The sequence below is a fragment of the Ornithorhynchus anatinus genome, chromosome 6 (assembly GCF_004115215.2).
Source record: "Ornithorhynchus anatinus isolate Pmale09 chromosome 6, mOrnAna1.pri.v4, whole genome shotgun sequence".
Lineage (NCBI taxonomy): Eukaryota > Metazoa > Chordata > Mammalia > Monotremata > Ornithorhynchidae > Ornithorhynchus > Ornithorhynchus anatinus.
Genome location: NC_041733.1, coordinates 7,224,191 through 7,231,287, shown reverse-complemented (window position 1 = coordinate 7,231,287; position 7,097 = coordinate 7,224,191). Strand labels below are relative to the sequence as shown.

At 44.7% G+C, this 7,097-nt stretch overlaps 1 non-coding gene across 1 annotated transcript; it reads right to left on the bottom strand.

Annotated features, from left to right (window-relative positions):
* Positions 1–1,128: 1,128 nt before the first annotated feature.
* LOC114813003 lies at positions 1,129–1,264 on the bottom strand. The gene has a single exon (XR_003760614.1). It is a non-coding gene; the product is annotated as a small nucleolar RNA SNORA7 (small nucleolar RNA).
* Between the last annotated feature and the right edge of the window lie 5,833 nt (positions 1,265–7,097).

Genomic DNA, 7,097 nt, shown 5'->3' with positions numbered 1-7,097 from the left:
AAGAAAGTTTGTGTTTTGCAAAGCTTTTAACAACAGCCATGGATCTTACTCGTTAGTTTTATAAAATGTTCTGAATAAAATTAAATTTTATTCACTCTGTTTTTCTTATGTTAATGGCCTTGAAGATACTTCAGGTAAAAACAAGCTACAGTGGGTAGAAACGGGTTCAGTTCCAGGGGTGGAAATCAGGATTAACTGGCAGGACATTGGGTGTGGGGAGGAAGAAGGAGGGTTTGGTTAAGACATTCATATATACATTCCTAAGCAATATAAGCTTGTTGTGGTCAGGGAATGTGTCTGTCACTTTGTTATTGTTCTACTCTCCCAAGTCTTCGCTCACAGTAAGTGCTCAATAATTATAGAAGCAACACAATATAGTAGATAGAGTACAAGCCTGGGAGTCAGAAGGACCCGGATTCTAATCCCAGGTCCATGACTTGTCTGCTGTGTATCCTTGGGCAAGTCACTTCACTTCTCTTTGTTTCAGTTCCATCATCTGTAAAATGGAGATTAAGCTGTGAACCTTATTATTATACAGGGGCTGCGTCCAAGCCGGTTATGTTGTATCTATCCCAGCACTTAGAACAGTAACTGGTGCTTTGTAAATAATACAATTATCATTATTATTATAAATACAGTTGATTGAACGAATGATTGGTGTGGACTAAGGAAGTGGAAGTGCTGGTAACCTTTGATTCTTCAGTATGCAAGCAGAAGAATGGCATGAATAGTGCAACAGATGGGGCTTGGTCTTTAGACTTCAGGATTGGGAAGCCTTACAGAGGAGTTGATTATAGTGCTAGTGGCTGGTACAGTGTCATTCACAATTCTCATCCTTGTCTATAATGATGTTCCCAGAGTGCAGTGAGTAAATAGGTGGGTAGATGCAAAATGCATCTGCAGTCTTCCCTTATGCTGTCGAGTCATCTCCGACCCATAACGACACCATGGACACATCTCTCCCAGAACGTCCCACCTCCGTCTGCAATTGTTCTGGAAATGGATCCAGAGAGTTTTCTTGGTGAAAACCCAGAAGTGGTTTACCACTGCCCCCTTCTGTGCAGTCTACTTGAGTCTCCGCCTGCAACTCTCTCCCATGCTGCTGCTGCCCAGCACAGGGGACTTCAGACTTGTAGCAGATGGCCTTCCACTCACTAGCCACTGCCCAAGTTAGGAATGGAATGGACAGGCCTGCTTGATTTTGCCTCCCATAGCCGAGACTGGTAGAGGACTGGAAACTCTCCAGGTGCGACTCTGAGAGGGGATATGTGGACTTAGCCTACATTAACTACCCTTTTTTAACACAGGACTAGAATCCAGGATCTCCTGTTTTCCCAGTACAATGTTCTCTCCACTGGACCAATAGTAGAGTTGAACTAATGGACACTCATGAGGCATTTTGGAACTATTTGTGAAAGCAAGAGACTATTGTAAAAAGGAGGGGAGTAAACAGTATTGTTCAGCAAGGTTATATCTGATTGCCTGGCCTCATAAGAATAAAGAGCTTGGCAGAATAAAGATTCCTGGATGAAATTAAAAGAGAGATGTGTGATGGGCACTGTAGATTTATTTATTAGATAATCTTTTTAGGTCTCTTTCAAAGCCTCTTTATGAGCAGGGAATGCATCCTGCAGTCAATCAATCCATCATACTTATTGAGCACTTACTGTGTGCAGAGCACTGAACTAAACGCTTAGGAGAGTTCAGTATAACATAGTTGATACACATGTTCCCTGAATACAACCAGTTTACAATCTAGATGGGGTTACAGATATACAAAAAAGTGCTGTGGGGCTGAGGGAGGGATGGGAATGTGTCTACCAACTCTACTGTATCTCCAAAGACCTTAGCACAGTGTTCTGTACACAATAAGTGCTCAATAAATATGGTTGATTACTTCTTTTGGGGGTAATTTTTCCCGAGCACATGGCTTCCAGTGGTGGCTCAATAAAAACTAGGTTTAGAATTCAATTTCCACCCTCTCATTTTGAGCTTTTGTCTGCCCAGCCCTACCCCAGTAGCTTTTGCAAACAACAAAAAAAAGCATCTCTGCCAGCCTTTACAATATGTCTCTTCTTGAAAGAAGAATGCCCTGAAACAAATGTTCTCAGCTGTCTCCACATCCCCCAAATGTTTTCTAAGACATCTCTCCTGATACATCAGCCTTATCGAACCCTGAAAATCTTGCAGAAACTATTTGTTCATGGAAGTAAAAAAAAAAAAAAAAAAAAAAGTCAGCCCCTGGCTCCTGGAATCATATTAAAATAAAAATTGTCAGCAGAGGCAAAGAATTGTGTGTTGTGTAAAGTGGTTGTAACTTGTTCCAAGTCCCATCTCAGTTCATATTGCAATTTCTCGCTTTCCCCCAGCCAGGTAATCCAACACCAGAAGGCCCCAGGTTGACCATTACCAGCAAAGTGTCCAAAAGATCCCTGTCAGGAAGAACCTACACACACACACACACCAAAAAAAAAAATAATTAAAAAAAAAAAAATTAAAAATTGTAAAGGAGTTTGGGAGCAAAAGGTCTTCAGATTCTAATCAGTCTATTGCTCAAAATGTCATGGCAAAATGGATGAAATGACAGCTCTCTGGGTCTAGCCATCTATCCTGGAGGAAGATGCAGGTTTTTGATGACTGCTTCCCAACGTGAAATACCTTCTATAATGATGAGCCATTTTGAACAGCTTTCTTCCATCTTATTGTGTGAAGCCTTTAGAGGACTAGGAAAGAAAAATCAATCGGGTAGAACATGAAAACTCAAGCTATGCCAAACTGGGTCAGATCAAGAGTAAACTTACTGACATTTTCTGCCTCCACAACTCCAATGGTGTGGGTTACTTCTGTGTTAAAAGTACATGTCGAGGGTCATTTTGCCAGGAATATACTTGAATTCACATTAGAACAGGCCCATCCAAAACCACAACTAAAATTTTGAGTGGGCAGTGCTTCATTTGAACTAATCATTGGAACAGGACCATCAGTTCTACCTTCATAGCATCACTAAAATCCACCCTTTCTTCTCCATCCAAACAGCTACCATGTTGACCCAAGCTCTTATCGTGTGCCACCTTGCCTACTTCATCCACCTCCTTGCTGACCTCTGCTGTCTCTCCTCACTCCAGTCCAAACTTTACTCTGCGGCCCGGCTCATTTTTCTAAAAAGTTCAGTCCATGTCTCCCCACTCCTAAAGAACCATACAGTGGTTGTCATTCACCTTTACATCAAACAGAAACTCCTTGCCATTGGTTTCAGAGCACTCAGTCACCTTACCTCTTCCTATCTTACTTTGCGGATTTCCGATGACAACGCAGTATGCTCACTTCACTCCTGTAGCACCAACCTACTCACTGTCCCTACATCAATCAATCATGTTCATTGAGCCCTGATAAACTGCATGGCATGATGGATAGAGCACGGGCCTGGGCATCAGAAGGTCATGGATTCTAATCCCGACTCTGCCCCTCGTCTGTTCTGTGATCTTGGGTAATTCACTTCATTTCTCAGGGCCTCAGTTACCTCATCTGTAAAGTGGTTATTGAGACTGTGAACCCCAGGTTGGACAGGGATTGAATCCAACCCAATTAGCTTGTATCCACCTCAGTGCTTAATACAATGCCTGGCAAATAGTAATGGCTTAACCCCTCTTCCCCTTCCAGTTATCGCCCTATCTCCCTACTACCCTTCCTTTCCAAATCCTAGAACAAGTCGTCTACAATCGCTGCTTAGAATTCCTTAACTCCCATTCTCTCCTGGACCCCCTCCAATCTGGCTTCCGGCCCCTCCACTCTCCCGAGACTGCTCTCTCTAAGGTCACCCGTGACCTCCTTCTTGCCAAATCCAATGGCTCCTACTCCATTCTGATCCTCCTTGACCTCTCTGCTGCCTTTGACACTGTCGACCATCCCCTCCTCCTCCACACCTTATCTCACCTTGGCTTCACGGACTCCGTCCTCTCCTGGTTCTCCTCTTATCTCTCTGGCCGGTCATTCTCGGTCTCCTTCGCAGGCACCTCCTCCCCCTCCCATCCTTTAACTGTTAGAGTTCCTCAAGGGTCAGTTCTTGGCCCTCTTCCGTTCTCCATTTACACTCACTCCCTCGGTGAACTCATTCGCTCTCACGGCTTTGACTACCATCTCTACGCAGATGACACGCAGATCTACATCTCTGCCCCTGTCCTCTCCCCCTCCCTTCGGGCTCGCATCTCCTCCTGCCTCCGGGATGTCTACACCTGGATGTCGGCCCACCACGTGAAACTCAACATGAGCAAGACTGAGCTCCTCATCTTCCCTCCTGAGCCCGGTCCTCTCCCAGATTTCCCTATCACCGTGGATGGCACGACCATCCTTCCCATCTCTCGGGCCCACAATCTCGGTTTCATCCTTGACTCGTCTCTCTCGTTCACCCCACACATCCTATCCGTTACCGAGACCGGATGCTTTCACCTTTACAATATCGCCAAGATCCACCCTTTCCTCTCCACCCAGACAGCTACCTTACTGCTACGGACTCTCGTTATATCCCAGCTAGACTACTGTGTCAGCCTTCTCTCTGATCTCCCTTCCTCCTCTCTCACTCCGCTCCAATATATTCTTCACTCCGCTGTCCGGCTCATCTTCCCGCAGAAACGATCTGGGCATGTCACTCCCCTTCTTAAACACCTCCAGTGGTTGTCTATCAACTTCCGCTCCAAACAAAAACTCCTCACTCTAGGCTTCAAGGCTCTACATCACCTTTCCCCTTCCTACCTCTCCTCCCTTCCCTCTTTCTACCGCCCACCCCACACGCTCTGCTCCTCTGCCGCCCACATCCTCACCGTCTCTCAGTCTCGCCTATCCCACCGTCGACCCCTGGGCCTCGTCCTCCCGCGGTCCCGGAACGCACTCCCTCCTCACCTCCACCAAACTGATTCTCTTCCCCTATTCAAAACCCTACTTAAAACTCACCTCCTCCAAGAGCCCTTCCCAGACTGAGCTCCCTTTCTCCCTCCACTCCCTCTACCGCCCCCACTTCACCTCTCCGCAGCTTAACCCTCTTTTCCCCCCATTTCCCTCTGCTCCTCCCCCTCTCCCTTCCCATCCCCTCAGCAGTGTACTCGTCCGCTCAACTGTATATATTTTCATTACCCTATTTATTTTGTTAATGAAATGTACTTCGCCTCAATTCTATTTAGTTGCCATTGTTTTTATGAGATGTTCTTCCCCTTGACTCTATTTATTGCCATTGTTCTTGTCTGTCCGTCTCCCCCGATTAGACTGTAAGCCCGTCAAACGGCAGGGATTGTCTCTGTTGCTGACTTGTTCATTCCAAGCGCTTAGTACAGTGCTCTGCACATAGTAAGCGCTCAATAAATACTATTGAATGAATAAATTAATTAACAAAATCCGTAATTATTATTACAGAAAACTGCACTAAGCACTTGGGAGAATACAGAATAAACAAAGTTGGTAGACATATTCCCTGACCACAACAAGCCTACAGTCTAGAAACCTCATCTCACGCTCCACTGGCTCCTTGCCCTGCCTCTGGCCTGAAATTGCCTCTCCCTTCATATCAAAAAAGATCACTCGCCTCACTTTCAGAAACTTATCACAATCATAACTTCTTCAAGAGAGCTCCCCCAACTAAGTCCTCATTTTCCCTACTCCCTCTTCCTCTGTCACCTTTAAACATGGATTTGTACCCTTATTTCACCTCACCCTCAGTCCCACAGCACTTGTGTACAAATTTGTCTTAATGTCTTTTCTCCCTCTAGACTGTACACTCCTTGTGGGCAGGGACCATGTCTACCAACTCTGTTATATTTCCTTTCCCAAGTGGTTAGTACAGTGTTCTGCACACAGTAAACAATCTGTTTGATTTTCTAGCAGAAACTAAACTCATGAATGGATATTCAGTGGTGACTTTTTTTTGTCGGGGGAGTAATAGGCAATACTTGATAGACAAGAAATGCTCATTATGACAGATCTTTTCACAGCATCTGCTTGTGTATACACACTTTGAATCCAGCGATTAGGGACGTGTTGGAATACAACATGCACACTTCATTATCTAATATAATTGGTGTTGGGCAAGCGACCTGAGCTTATTTTATCATACTGTCAAAGCCAATGAAAATTCAAGGCATTTTGCAACTGAGCAAATGTTCTCCGGTGACATCTCCAGCAGATTGCCATAACTCAGAGGAATTTGGTGTTTTGTAATTTGGAACAATTCTTGTGCAGAAGTGGGTTTTCTCACTCAGGCTATCTGACCTGACTCCAGTATGTCCTTCCTCAGTCTGACATGCCTTTTGGAGAGTGGTAGATTGGCAAGGCCACTAGAGCAATCCAAGAGTTGCCACTCAGTAAGAAAGCTTCACTTTGATCCTCTGAATCGGTAACCCTGTTGCAAAGTTGAAGGTCGGGGACCCAAGGTTTCAGGAGACGGTCCTGCATCATAAAGGCATTTTATGCTGACAAAATGGCACTACCTGCCAACCAATTATCCCAGCAATTCAGCCAATTACCCCTGATTAAGGTCTGGAAAGAAATGCTGACATCTCTGTGTGTGAGCAGTCTGATGTGAGTTCTCCTGCCAGAAAATGAATCAATAGGAAAAAAAAAATGAAGTGTGTTCTTTTTCCCTTTGGGGAAACCTGCATTTTTGTCCCCTCCTCCTCCTGAAAGAAGTGTTGGAATGGGGACTGCTATTGAGGGCAGATATTGTGTCTCATGGCTTAGTTAAAAGATAAGACCCCAGCACTTAGAACAATGCTTTACACATAGTAAGCGCTTAAATACCATTTTTATTATTATTATAAGACAAAGTCTGGACCGTGTTCAAATTCCACCTCTGCCACTCCACTAACTTATTATATGACCTTGGGCAAGATGTTAAACTCCTCCGGGCCTCACTTATCTCATCTGTAAAATGGGGATAGAGTGGATTGTGAGCCCTAGATGGGAAATGAACTGTGCTTAATTCCATCACCCTGTATCTACACCGGCACTCAGTACATAATAGGTGCTTAGTAAGTATCATCATCATTTTAATGCCAGCCCACTCACTCAAGCATTTAGTACAGCATTTTTCATACAGAGGTGCTCAATTAATA